The sequence below is a fragment of the Balaenoptera acutorostrata genome, chromosome 6 (genome assembly GCF_949987535.1).
Source record: "Balaenoptera acutorostrata chromosome 6, mBalAcu1.1, whole genome shotgun sequence".
Classification (NCBI taxonomy): Eukaryota; Metazoa; Chordata; class Mammalia; order Artiodactyla; family Balaenopteridae; genus Balaenoptera; species Balaenoptera acutorostrata.
In genome coordinates, this window is record NC_080069.1 from 55,670,172 (window position 1) to 55,685,443 (window position 15,272).

Below are 15,272 nucleotides of genomic sequence, written 5' to 3' on the forward strand. Positions count from 1 at the left end.
ATTAATAGGCTTTTTGAGAGATGATTTTGCCCAACTGTAGGCTAATGTAAGTGTTCTGAGAAGGTTTAAGGTAGGCTAGGCTAAGCTCTGATGTTCAGTAGGTTAGGTGTATTAAGTGAATTTTCGGGGACTTAACGGTATTTTCAACTTACGATGAGTTTCTTGGGACGTAATCCCATTGTAAGTGGAGAAAGACCTGTATGTAGACTGGAGGAGTCTTAATTGAGAGTCTCACGTTCAAGGAAATAAAAGAATGAGGAGGGAAATGTACTCTTTTCTAGCTTTGAACCCTCCAACCCCATGAAAACATAAATTAACCTAAGTAGGTCTGCAATCTTTTGGTTTATTTATCAAACACTTATTGAATGCCTACTATGTGCCAGAGACTGGACTAATCTACAATGACATAGTGAGAGTTTTTAGGGTGAGGCCCAAGTTTATAGATGCTTCCTAAAGTTGGGGTTTATTAGAAGAGCAAAGTGACAAATCACCCTGGCACCTTATTTTATGATTTTGGACAAGAGTGATCATTGCTTAACTCTTACACATAAGCTCTGTCAAATGAACTTCAGTGATAATAGCCTCATTTTTTTTCAAGCCGTGTCCACCTGGCATCTGACTGATTGAATCTGAGGTCCTCACTTTCCATTTTTATAGCTTGGTTCCTTCTCTCCACATGCCACAATTTGGAGGATTGATTTTCTTTGTACATTGTCTTTTCTTCTCTCCAATTCCCAGGTCCCTCTTTTTCTTTTCCACCCCTGCCATCCATCACTGACTCTCCTGTGTTCTGCCTATTACCTCTAGCCCTGAGCTAAGGGACTCACCTCTCTTTTCCTACACACATTTCTAATGAGAGGTGGATTAGCAAGGATCAAAGTGTGGTTCTTAGGGGGAAAAGCCACAGTATTCCAGGACAATGGTTTCTAATTCTTTGCCACACATCTTTGCTTTGGGGGGCTGGGAGCTTGCCAAAGGAAAATTGCCTTTCCACACCTAAGGTGTGTGTGTACAACTTAACACTCCTTCCCAAAGGGTCAGGTCCAAAAGCAGGACCTCAGAAATGTTGGTTGACTTTAATTGAACATAAAAATGATGACATTTTAGCCTGGATTTACTATTAAAATCATAAGCAGTTATTTTTACATTGTGTGCCCCTTAAAACTTAAAAAAATATTTTCACACGCATTCTTTTATTTCACACACTTCCACTTCCACTGCCTCATAAAACCAATGAGAACAAGGATTGTCTGATGTTATAAGAACCCTGTGAAGTAGACAGAGCAGGTATTTTATTCTCATTTTCTAAGACAAGGAAACTGAGGTTCAGAGATACTGTGTTTTACCCAACGTCACTTAGCTCTTCAAGAGCAAAGTTAATGGCGGAGTCTGAGCCTCGTGGCAGCCAGCACTTGTCGATCAGTGCCCGAGGCCTGAACACGTTTCGTGGCCAGCACACCATGGCTTGGTTCCAACTGCACCACATCCAACAGACATGGGTCTTTGAAGCCTTCTAGTGCTGGAGCTCAGGCCATAGGCAGCCCCATAGTGGCAGAGAAACAGAACCTCTGGATAAACTCTTCCAGGGAAGCTTTGCTAATTTGGGAGGCTGGACAATGTCCCTCATGAATATTTGTCAGCATGATTGTCACATCATTTCACTGTGGTCGTAGGGACTCAGCTCCTGAATTCTACACAGTTAAAGCACCTGGATCCCAGTCTTTCAATGGCTTTGAGAGAACTCCAAAGGCCTGCTCTTGAGCCTAGTGGGCCTCTAGGCAAGATGTCCCGCCCCACCAGGATGTACTGTCAGTCACTCAGCCATGACAATGCCCTTAAGAGCCCTACACCATGTTACCTCTTCCTTCAGTTATGGGCAGCATCCCCTGGAAGCCAGGGATTCCAGACACAGGTATCAGAACCTTGCCAAGGTAGACTAAGGAGACGCCAGTATGCACACCCCCGGCCATGACCCTATAGCACTGACAATGTGGACAAGTGGTAAAGGCTAGAACTACCCATGTTATCATGAATTCTCTGATCACAAAGCAGACCCGGGAGAGCATTCAGTGTTTTGAACAACATGCAGGGCTGAGAGGTGCTGGCTGCACACCCCCCAAGGGCTTTCCCACCGAGGGAGATCAAGTACCTTCAAGTGGTAAAAGCATGCCACAAACTAAAGCTACAAAGTGGAGAGACAACAAAAGAAGAGAGGCAGCCTGCATCGGCCCAGACCACCCTAGCAGCACCGCTCACTCTTTCTCTAAGCAGAAACCCAGAGGCTGTTACACTACTGTTCTTCCACAGCTTCACCTGGTCCAAGCCCAGTGCCGTGGATTCTGTAAGTGGGTATAAGGACAGAAACTCAGATAAACGGAGCTTCTTTGAGCCAAGACCACTCCAGAAGTCTGACTCAAGTTTTGCCACCAGGCCTACAAAGAAGCCCAGAAGCCCTCTCCAACGGAGCTGATCCAGATCGAGGCCACCTGAATGGCTGAGGATCCAGCAACATTCAAACCACCCAAGATGGACATCCCAGTGATAGAAGGGAAGAAACAATGACTGCAGATCCATAATCTCAAACTTGATTGTGCTCATGCCTACTGAGTTCTAGAGCTCTTTCTATTCCAGGGACTCTGGGTAGAGGGTGTCTTGTTCCCTTTTACCTTATGATAGGAAAGGTTTTGTATTTTGGGGTTTAAGTTGTTAAACTGAAGGTAGAGCTGGAGATATAATTGGCTTTTGAGAAACACTAGTGCAAAGCTTGTCTTTATTGTATGGAAGAAGCCATTCTGTACTGCTTTAATTTACAGTCAGACTAAATCATTAACCAGTGATGTATGAGAGACCTCATTACCTATTTTTATATCATTCACCCTAAACAAACACTTTGATTATTGCTTATTAGGTAAATATTTGTGTTGTTTCCAAAACCCAGGCTCCTCAGTTCCGTTACCACTGGCAATGCCCCTAAAAAGCATTGGCAAATAGTGGAGTAGAGATATTGACTGACTAGTTTAGACAACTTTGGCCCTCTTGACCCTGTGCTGGTACTGTGTGCTCTGGTCTTGTCAGTTAGGGGCACCTAAGATCTGATTGAGATCTGGGTACAATTAAAAATCAGACTTGGCAGGCATTTCTTTGCTGAAACTGGACTCTTTCTGCCCTTTTAGTCGACCTAATGGATCCCTTTTCCGGCAGTTTTATTGTAGTACCTCTTGGGCCAGTGCTGTTAGAAGGATGCTTTTTTGTGTGTGTCACACAGAGCAAGCACTTGTCTTACATATCCTTTTTTGCACTTTAAAGTGAGATTAATTTAATTCCAATTTGGTTAAAAACCTTGTAAGGGAGAAGATTCAGTGTACTGGTTTGGAATGGATAAAAGGATGCTAAACTTTTTAAAAGTAAAGGAGATGGTAACTACAGTCAGATTATAGTTTCGAGGTTCATGTGAAATTAGTGTCACCCTATTTTGGTTTCCTTGTTTGGCCTAGGGGGTTGAAACTCTTTTTTTTCTGGATGATGGAGGAAATTAAGATTTTTCTATATGAAGGCATTTTTTTCCCCAAAATGAGCCTCATACATTTTATACATATATATACACCTTACTAAGGAAAGGAAATAAGAAAACTGCTTTCTATTTCTCACTGTATCTCATTGGTAAGACTATGTCCTTGTTAAGACTCACTGTCTTAAACATTGTCTTAAATGCCTATAGTTTGTTGAATAGCATCTTGCCCTCATAAGCAACTGACCTTTTAATAGAGAGACCCTAGAGTCTAAAATTCAGAAAAATTAATTTATGTATTTTGTTATGCTTGTACCTCTTACTTGTTCTGATAATAAAATCCTTACTATTTTCTCAAAAAAGGGAAGAGAAACTGAGACTTTCTACTCATATTTCAGCTTTTTATTTATTCATTCTACCACGTTTTCTACACGCAAACAATATTTATTGTTGAAACTTCACGTCACTCCAACACGATTATCATCTTCGTATAACAGATGAACTTTTTATCTTTAAATCTAAGACACCATTAACTATAAAGACATATATCACTCCACAGAAAACAATGCAGTCAATTAAACTATGCTTAATCGTGGGACAAATCCTGATTTCAGAGATAACAAAATGTGGAGCTGTATGTGTCTTAGAATTGGTGAAAGGGAATAACTGAGTTACTCACACTTCAGTTTGCTAATTTATAATATGTGATAGTTAACTTATGGAATTGTTCTGTTACTAGTTCCAAGTTTTGCTTCTTATAGACATGGCTAAAGAACTTCTCTGACACAAAGGCAGCAGCTCAGCATCTCATATGAAGAGGTAGAAGAGGTTTCCTCACTGAATGAGGATTCCCAGAGATGGACATTATGTCCAAAATAGGACTCTGTTGTATTGCTTCCTCCATAGGAGGGGTTGGAAAGCCCAGGGAAATATTTCAATATTCTTAGAACCAGAAACAGACATAATAAGAGAGTGAGGAAATCTGGTAGAAAATGCTGTTTATTGGCTAATGCACGCACAGTCCTGCTGAAGTTGCAAAATCAATGATTTCCAATCCTTCCTGGGGGGACATACGCCTCCCTTTGTCTTGCACAGCCCATGTTTATGCCTGTTTTCCCAACATTACTAAAATTTTTATCAAATGGAAAAGGACTTAGAGTAGTCAAGACAATTTTGTGAAAGAACAAGGTTGGAGGATATACACAGCTTAACTTCCAGATTTATCATAAAGCTACAAAATACTGTGACATTGGTTTAAGAATATATAAATCTGTAATCCAAAAATAAACTTTATTTACAGTCAATTGATTGTTGATCAGGAAGTCAATGTGATTCAATGGAAAAGGATACCTTTTACAAATTGTGCTGGACACTGAGTATCTGTAAGGGAAAAATGTGAACCTTGTTCCTTACCTCACATGTTATACAAAAATTAACTCAAACTGTGTCACAGACCTAAATACAAGAACTAAAACTATAAAGATTCTAGAGGAAAAGTTAGGGGGAAAATGTTTATGACATTCGGCTAAGCAAAGAATTCTCATATAGGACACACAAAAAACCCAAGCCATAAGAAAAAAAATTGGTAAGTTGGACTTGATAAAATTCAAAAATATTTCCCCATCAAAAGACACAATCAAGATAATGAAAAGTCACAAATTTGAAAAAAATCCAGAATATATAAAGAACAATGACACCTTAAGAAAAACCACACAATTTTAAAGGAATGAGTGGAAGATTTAGACACTTCCCCAAAAGTTATATGAATGAGTTCCCATTATGGTCAAGCATCTCCATGAGGAAGTGATACTTCCTGGTGATAGTTATCAAATGCCTCATGGAGGGGGCCTTTGCCTGCTCTTCAGCAATGGCTGAGCCTGGTCAGGAACTTAGCTGGAGACCTACCAGCCCAGCTCCACACTTAGTAGAGTCTTCTGACTTTGCTGTAGAATACAGATTTCCTGTGGTCACAAAGTCTCTCCACTATGCAAAAACCTTGTTGGCCCTACATGGATAGTGTAATAACCACAACTTCATAGGCCCCAGGAGATTTCAGTATTTTTCACTTCCTCTTTTCACAGTGTTTAAATTTTCCAAGCTAGTGATCAAAAAACACAACCTGAACCACAACCTGATAATGAGACCCAAACTTCATAGATAATTCCCATCTCCATGCCCTCCCATCTGTTCCACTAAAATATAGTCTTCATGAAGGTGGAATTTTTGCCAGGTTTCTTCACTGAAGCATGCCCAGCACCTAGAAAAATGACTGACACATAGGAGGTGCTCAGTAAATATTTGTTGAAAGTAAATAAATTTTCTTGTAAGATCATCTTGAAAGAGCCAAGATATGTGGTTGTTTCAATTATAAGAATTGACACAATTTCTACCCTTCTCCAAATCTTCACACAGATCCATTATTTTAATGGTAGATGAATTTAAGATGTTGTTTTGACATCTTTATCAGGGACCAGATGTTTAAACACGATAGAAGTTAACTTTTTGTAATAATAGTAAGTCTTTATATAGCTTTACACCAACCTATTTACATTATTAACTGATATTATCTTTACAATAACCTTATGAGGAAGGTATTAATACCCCCAATTTATAGATGAGAAATGTGAGTCACAGAAAGTTTTAGTAATTTTCCCCAAGTGACACAGCTAATTAAGTCACAGATTTGGATTTGAACTCAGGAACTGCCTCCAGAATCTATGCTTTTAACCACTCTACCCATGCTTCTCAACTTTTAATGTGTATACAAATTTCGGGAGATTTTTTTTTAAAGTGATTATAATTCAGCAGGCCTGAGGTGGAGCCCAAGATTCTGCATTTCTAATAAGCTCCTAGGTGCTACTGACGATCTGAGGACCACACTTTGATTAGCAAGGCACTACACTGAACCACTTCTCTCGAGAACATCCAAGGAAGCAGGCAGTCTAGAGATATGGGCTGGTTCTGTACCATGAGGTGGTCTAAGGATGCAGGTACCTTCTTTCTATTCACCATCCACTAGGGATTGCCCTCATCTACATGGTCAAAAATGAACCCTTACCACCATAGCCACATTCCAGTCTTTGGAAAGAGAGAAAGAGAAAGCAGAGAGCAAGCAGCTTCTTTTTAAGGGCATGACCAGAAGTTAACATAGCACTTCTACACACTGTTCATTAGCCAGACTTGGTCATGAGGTCACACCAAAGCTGCAAGGAAGGTGGGGAAATGTAGTCTCCAACTGGACCAATGCACAGCTAAAACTCAGGCGGTTCTATTATTGAAATAAAGTTTTGTAATGGATTAATGTTGATTGGTGAGACAACTTACAGTCTCTGCCACAGTAGATTTAAAAGCCTGTGATTTTCATCACACCTTGTTATCTCTTTCTTCTTAGTGTGAGCCAATACAGTATATCTCCTTTCCCCCCCATCTTCTGCTGACCTGCACAGGAGTTCCTTTGGGTCTAGAAAAACCCATTTTACGACTAAGTAATCTTCCTTAATTTGATTCCTCCAAAGCTCTGATTAAATGGAAAGAGGGAGTCCATTCTTGCACACCCTAAAAATAGTACCTTACGATGAATAAATAATAAGCATTTTAAACATCTGAGTCCCCCCTCCCCATCTTTCTTTAGCCACATTTCATTAGCGGCCCATCACCTCTCAACCTCTACCTGATCCTCAGGAAACGCAATGAAGCTGGAAATATTGTCCTTGAACTGATTTTGATTAATTTTTCCCCTTTCTCTAACTAGAAATCTTGATAAGCAGCTTTTTGGTTTCTTATCTCTATTATAGCCAGAGTGGTCCCTGAAGAAAATATAGTGAAAGTAATTCATTCTAAGTCAATGTGATTTGAATCAAGTTTAGGCAAAGACTGGGAGGCTGCCCTCATTTTTATTGGAACGTCTTAGCCTAAACCTAGCAACTCAGAGACATTTGGATTAGGCAACTCACACAATGCACTCATCCTGCCAGCAGTCACGGATGAGTTGGCTGGAAGTAAAGAATGCAGTGAGGATCTGTGGTAGCTTAATACATCCAGTCACTTGTGCAGGTTATAAGAAAGGGCTTACGAGTCCTGCATATCACTCTGGAACCTGGATCTTTTTTAAGGAATTTTATCTTCATGGTTGGGAAATATATTTGAGACTACTGTTCTTTTTACAAGCTTTTGAATTAAGCACAAAAAGCTGAAGATACCCAAAGAAGAAAAAGAGAAGCAAGTTGGGGTGAGGGAGAAATTATTGTTGTGGCCTGGCACCACGGTCTATAAACTCTGGGCTTCTGAACAGGTCATTCTGCAAAATCTACCAAACAGAACATTTTGAAACAAATTGAACTAATCCCTTTTGTGGCAGTCAAAATGTGGGCTTGCTTTTAGTTGGACCTGAGAGTTATTACTAATAACTGGTTTTCAAAAGATGGCACCTGTCTGTATATTGACAGAGGTTTTAGCTACTGAATGGGCTTCAGCGGACAGCATGGCCAATCCATTTGTTTTAGCTTTTTCAATAATCAGTGAGTATCACTGCAGGCTCAGTTGGTCTGGCTGATTGATTGTAAAGACAGCCAAAATGAACAGCTCGACCATCTCACAATCTGATTTCCCCGCCATGTATTGACCCAATCCAAGTTACATATGTTACAGTATTTGCAAAGCTGTCACTGTTATAAAACACTTACTCGGTACTCACAATCGACAGGGGCTTTACGAGAACCCATTAAAATTGGAATCCAACTCACCCTGGCCTGTTTGAGCTTTGAAAATTCTTCTATATGGGAGCACGGAAGTGGTTTATTAGATATGTACACATTCACACAAATATAGCAGTAACAACGACAAAACAGATAGCTCTTTCGGAGAATTCCCTTGGATGTGATTAACTGAGCAGTAACTGGGAATGAAAGCAGATAGAGAATAACCTTTGTGTGTATGTGTGTGTGTTGTTTGTTTTTGTTGCTTTTAATCTGCCTTTATTTTACAAATCTCAGAATGTGTGGAGTGGAGACCAAACTCCTACGCCCTTTCTTATCCAAGAAGAGGAGGTGCTGGCATCTGCTGGTAGAGGTGGGGACTGTTCCTTAGCAGGAGTTGTCTCATTAACTCAGGAGATGTGCTGGTCTGTCTGGAAACTGTCTGCATTTCAGACCCCCTGGCTGATTTACGGTTAAAAGCAAAATGGGTTGTTTGAAATTGTGGAGCCAGCGGTTTGCTTTCATTCATCTTTAAAGCCTTCGGTTGAATTCAGGATAGATCAGAGAGATCTCTCATTGCACTAAATAAACTTCTAACGATACTGATTGAGCTCCTCGGATGGGACGCTATGGGAATGCGGGAAACTCGAGGCCCATTAAATCACTGAGCGCACTTAGTTGAAATTATGATACTCTGGTCATCCGTGGCTAAATGAAGAGCAGAGGTTTAATGAGTTTACCAGGTTAAAAATGAGCCTGTGTCAAGCAGGAATCAGACTCATTAATTAGGACTCCACTTAAACTATTGAGTAGTTTTACTTAGCACAGTACTCAAGAAGGGGGAGGCAGGAGAGGCCTGGTGATGGGGATGGCCACCTTTGCTCGTGACCAATTATGAACCACTAAATGAGGGTTAAGAGGGTGCAAGGGGTAGAGAGAAGAGCATTTTAACCAGTTTTATCCACTGACCACAATAAACCTGAAAATTCAAAATCCTTGCAGTTTTACTTTTGAAACTGATTGTCACTCAGAGTGACAATTTTCTCCACTCTACGTGGAGAGGATGGGAGGTTCTCAGACCTCGAACAATCCCTGAACTCCCAGGCTACTTCTAAAGCTACAACCAGTGTGAAATGGGAACGTGGCAGGCTCCTCTGGAAAAAGACTGACTTTCTTACTGTCCAAGTCCTCAAGGGACATATGGACAAAACCCGTCTGTTACGACAGTAATGGGAAGACACCTCCATTTCAATTAGCAGCAATTAGTTGAGCACTGGGAACTCAAGGTGAGGGCTTTGTAGCAATATTGGCTGCCTCTTTCTGCGAGATCTTTGAGCCTCCATTTCTTCATCTGCACAATAAGGGTAATAACAACACGTAACTCAAGAGGGTCTTGTGGGGATCCCTAACAATCATCTGTGCCGCTTCCTTAGTTAGTGTCTGGCATTTACTAAACATCCTACAAACCAAGGTGACTCCTGTGGTCCACCGTCTACAACAAGGCAAAAATTGCTCCTTTTCACTTCTTGTTTCAACTGTGTGAAGCAATGAACATGGAAAAGAAAAAAAGGAAACATAGATGTAAAATGCTTGGGGGAGTTTAGTCTGGTGAACAGCTGAAGGCACTGAGTGATTGTTCTTACATGAAGGGAGTCCATTTCTACAGACTTGCTGCGCTCTCTCTCTCTCTATCTCTCTCTCTCTCTCTCCCTCCACACCTCCCATCCTCCCGTATCCCTCCACCCTTTTTGTTAGTACTGGAAGAGCCTGGTCCTGCCAGCGTTTTCTTATAAAGCAAAGGCATTTTGTCCTTGATTCAAAGAAATTGCAAATGAAATTGTCATAGCCAAGTCTGCAATTTAATGTCTTTTATGCTTGTCTGTGACAACTCAGTGCTGTGTTCAACATGCTAATCTTCTGATTTGGGTGTCCTGATTTTTTAATTCAAAGAAAAGCAGCTGAGTTAGATGTGTATGCTTTGACTGATCAGGACTCTGTGCGTGCATGAAAAGAACGTGTGTGAAGAAAGCCCAGTTCATCCATACTGAGGGGATATGCTAGGGTGGATCAAACAGAAACTGGACAACCTTTTTCTCCAAATGGAAATCTGACCAAGTCCAGCAACTTGGAATGGTCTTTTTTCCCTCCTTCTGTAACTATCAAATATACAATCATATATATCAAATATGCATACACAGTTATATCACACACACACCTATGAGCAGATGAGGACAACTATAAGTGAAAAAAGGTTTCTAGCTTCCAACTCACCTCCTTCCTCTTGACACCTACAAGTGTATTATACTGCAGTGAACATTATGCCTCATGGTCTAATAGAAACAAAGGGGACACTTCAGAAAGGCACTGGCCCATATAGGATGTTGCAGAAGCCTAATACTGGTAGAAAATTGCATTTTTATCTTGAAATACAATCTTGTTAATGAGAAGAGAATCATATTATGAACTAAACGTTCTTTCAGATATTTATTAAGCCTTATTTTTAAGTTGTGCCTGTTCTGATAGCTCCAATTCATTCCTTCTCCTTTTTCCCCCCCTTCCTTTAAATTGCCTAACGTTTAAGTTCCTAAGAAAATGTGGTGTGAAAATTAAGCTCCCTGAAACGGAGTTTTTAAAAGATCATTTCTGTATTCCCAATTTCTAGCTCAGTGTCTTACACCAAGTAGAACCTCATAGTTTTGATGAATGAATGAAGGTTTAAGTTGCAGTAGCTTTCAAATATCAGTGAATAAAATAGGCTAAATAACTTAAAAAGAATTTTTTTTTAGTAAAAGGGAGCAGTATCTTTCTTAAGAAACTGAGAAAACTGAAACATTGGAAATAATACCATTCTGTATCTTAGGTCAGACCAAAAAAAGTATATAATATAAATATACACATATATATATACATCCAAGAGAATTATCTGCAAAATGTCCTTCTACTTAACAATTTCAGAGCAGAGGCACAAATGAACTCTCGAGGCTTCTTTCAGTAAGATGCTTGCTAGCAGCTAATAGTGTGTTTTGAGCAGTTGCAGGGCTCAAAAGCACAAAAGCACTGTATAAACTCTAAAATAAATAGCTTGAATTGTAGTTTAAAAAAAAAGAACCAGGGCTTCCCTGGTGGCGCAGTGGTTGAGAGTCTGCCTGCCAATGCAGGGGACACGGGTTCGAGCCCTGGTCTGGGAAGATCCCACATGCCGCGGAGCAACTGGGCCCGTGAGCCACAACTACTGAGCCTGCGCGTCTGGAGCCTGTGCTCCGCAACAAGAGAGGCCGCGACAGTGAAAGGCCCGCGCACCGCGATGAAGAGTGGCCCCCACTTGCCGCAACTGGAGAAAGCCCTCGCACAGAAACGAAGACCCAACACAGCCATAAATAAATAAATAAATAAATAAATAAATAAACCCCAAAAAGTAAAAAAAAAAAATAAAAAAAAAAATAAAAAAAAAAAAAGAACCAATGAAAAGGGATGTAAGAGATATAATGAAAATAAATACTTCTTCTTCTTCCAACTTCCCTCCAGGGAGCAGGTTATGAAAGATAGCTGGAATAGTAACTGTGGAATAAAATTCTTCCAGGGTAGAAAGTAATTAGGGGTGAGTACATGAAAGCCCAGGTTTAATTGTTCTTTTTAATACGGTGAAAGAGGGCATTCATCATACAACTCTGAGTGTCCCATTAATGGAGCCTACCCCCAATAGAATATTATAAATTAATATTTTTATATGTCCTGTAATTATTTTGTGAGTAGCACATTTGTAGTGTATTGTACTGGGAGTATGTTAGAAGCATTAATCAGGTAAATGTCATCATTGAGAATACACAACTGTATTTAAGCAATTTTAAGCAATTTTTTAAATATTTTAATATTCCAAGACCCTCATGAAGATGACCAATAATTTCTTAAGCTTCTGAAAGAACCTATTTCTAGTTCTAATTCACTCTCTGATATTGATTTCTAAGATTTCTCTAGAAAGCTTATTTGGGGCCATTTTTGGATCCAACCAGTGGACAAGATAGTGAATTTTATTTACAACTTCACATTTCTGTTGGCTCATCAGTGCCTGGAGGTACACTGTAAACACCCAGGACATGGCTGCCCGATTATGGCTTCACTTTCTCTTGTCTAAATTCTTCTCTGGAGCAAGTAGGGATTTTGTGACACAGATGCGTCTTCCTGGGCACAGTGCCATATGGACATAAATGGTGGCCTTAGGGCACTTTAGGCAATCTGGTTATAAATATCTTCTTATTCCTAAATACTCGACTGACAAGGTGATTGTGTCAGCTAGGTTAAATTAAAAACGAAATATGCTGTTGAACCATGTTAAGCTGTCCTTTTCTTTCCCCTAAGAAATTCCCATATGCTTTTGCAGTTGATACAAACGTGCCCACAGCCTGGATTGTGACTCAAAATGCAGTTTCCTTTCAAATTCATCCTAGTGGCTTGGAAATCGCCTGGCTATAATCCTGAATCAGCCACTGACTCTTCATGTGACCCTGGGCAAATCATGTTAACCTCTCTGCACCCTCACTTTGCTCATCTATAAAATGGCAGTGGTAATAGTATCTGTATCTTTGAGACTTGCTGGAAGGATCATGAGTTAATATTTGTGATGTATTCAGAACTTGGCCACACATAAAGGCAACATCAAGCTTATTACTATTTCCCCCCCAACTCTGCTACTGAAAGTTATCAAACAAGATATTTACTCCTAGTGAATTTTAGTTTCTCAGAGAGTTGACAGAATGAGATAAAATATGTATAAGGCTTGGAAAACTATTCAGGGCTATGTGAGGGCTTGCAAAATGCCAAAGTGAAGAATTAAACTAGTAAATAAAACAAAATAAGATTTTTTTAAGCTGCTAAAGTAATTATTCTTTGTTTTTAAATCTTACATTTTCATATTTCTTTCAAGAGAAATCCTTATTGTATACATGAACATGCATATGTGCGCTTATACATACACACAGCCTCCAACAAAGGGTCCCTCATGGAATTAAACTTCTAGTAATGACTCCTTGTCAGTACTTCCTTGTGTTGATCATGTGTTTTATGGAACAGAGACAGAATTTTGCAGCAGGTATATTCATCCAGTATCTTGTTATATACAATAATAACCTTAGTAACTTTTATTAAAACAAAATTATTTATCATATGCTTATAGTAAGTGTGGAATTATAAATGCCATGTGATGGGCAATTTAGCCCAGATGTGTTTCGAATAGGTGAAGCCATCCCTCCTTTCCACAACACCACTCTTTCTTTTATACACACATATACAGACATACACTCCCAATCTCTCTACAAAATCTGGTAAATAAACCTGGCAGCTTTCTAAAGCAGGTGTTGTTGTGGGTTTTTTTTTTGGTTGGTGGGGGGGACTGGGTAGCTTGAATATATGATGTTTCCATCCTAAAGTAGGCCTTGAGAAGGATGGTGAAACAAGTTAAGACCAGACAAAACGGAGGCTTTACGGGGCTGTGCCATCAAGCTTGGAGTCAGCTCATCAACACTAAAGATGCTGATGGATCAGAAAATCAGAGAAGAAGGCTTCAAGTTTCAGTCTCCAGAGACAGGTTGGCCTCAGAGATTTATTTTCAGATCTCCTTTTGTTTGTCTTCACTGCATGGTAAAACTTGGGTGGGCAAAATTCTCCCCATTCCAGGGACCCTGTATAGACTGCTGTAGGATTTTATGGGACTGATACTCTGTTCTTTTTTAGAGGGCCATTTATGCCCAGTGCCTTTCCTCCTCTTAGCCAGTGTACATCAGACTCTAAATCTTCCTCCCCCACCTTTGAAAATTTATGGCAGCTTTCAGCCAGGCCTGGCTTAAAGCCATTGACCTCTGTGGCCTGCGTTATTGACCAGAACACAGCATCTTCTGCCCACATAATATATGTCTCTTTATCTCCCTGAAAGGAAAGGAAATGACTCTTGGAATAGCCAGGAACACAATAAAAATGAAAGAGGCTTTCCCATTTTTTTGTCCGTGGCTTTTGGCTTTTCAAAAAGCCACACTGGGATCCATATATGTGCCAGGCAGTGCTTTGAACACAGCATTGACAGGGCGCCCTTGGGAGCAGGTATTGTAGGAAAGAAGGCCTGTCCCAAGTAAAATCACTATTTTTTAAGTTCTCACACCTTGAGCATGAGTGGAATGAACAGCCTTAAGGCAGCAATGCCTCAGAACTGAATACATAGACACACTTACACAGGAAACCCATGGAGACACTCATGAAAAACACAGCAGGATTCACAGCTCCCACCATGCCCTGTGGGGCGGAGGGTCACCGTGGCACACAAGGTGGGAGCTGGGAGCGCCATGAGCACTCATCTAGCCTAAGTTCCTAAATTCCCAAGTGAGAAAATCAAGGACCAGCAAGAAGATACAACTTATCCAAGGTCACAGAGCAAAGAGGTGTTAGCAACGGACTCCACCACTAATGTATGAAGCACTGTATGACCTTGTCCTTAAAAGTACCCTCCCCCCACCCCGAGTATTCATTCTCCACAAAATACAGATGCAGAATGCCGTGTAGTAGCAAGGCTTGTACATAACAGTCAGCAAAAGCCTCTTGCCTTCCCCTTTGAGGTATTATTTCCCAAATCCAAATCCCGTACTCAAGATTCCTCAGCTGCCCACAACAGGATACCAGATGCTTCTCACTGTCACCTTCGGACAGGAGTTGAGAGCAGCCAGAGAAAAACCCTAAAGGAAAACAATGCAGCAAGGGGCACTTACAGCTTTGCAGCCTTGGACAAGCTTCTTACCCTCTAACCCTTCACTTCTGTGGGTACAATAGGAATGGGAGCGCCACCCCTCCCAGGGTTGGTGTGAGAAGTCATAGCTGGCAGAAGTGCTCAGTCCATTTAAGTGCTATTGTTAACAGCCTGGGCTTGAGAAAAACTGTGTCGGAGGCATATGCTGCTGCAAAAACACTCAACGTGAGCTGGAGCATTTGATCTGAGTGAGCCAGGACTTTCTGGAGAGGGCTTTGGCAGAAGTCATGACTTTCAGCATAGCTGTAATTCACCAAGAGCCGGCCGCTTGCGTTCTCCCTAC

At 40.6% G+C, this 15,272-nt stretch overlaps 1 pseudogene; it reads left to right on the forward strand.

The window, feature by feature from the left end:
- Positions 1–1,726: 1,726 nt before the first annotated feature.
- Positions 1,727–2,607, forward strand: LOC103011055 (putative monooxygenase p33MONOX; annotated as a pseudogene).
- Positions 2,608–15,272: the final 12,665 nt, after the last annotated feature.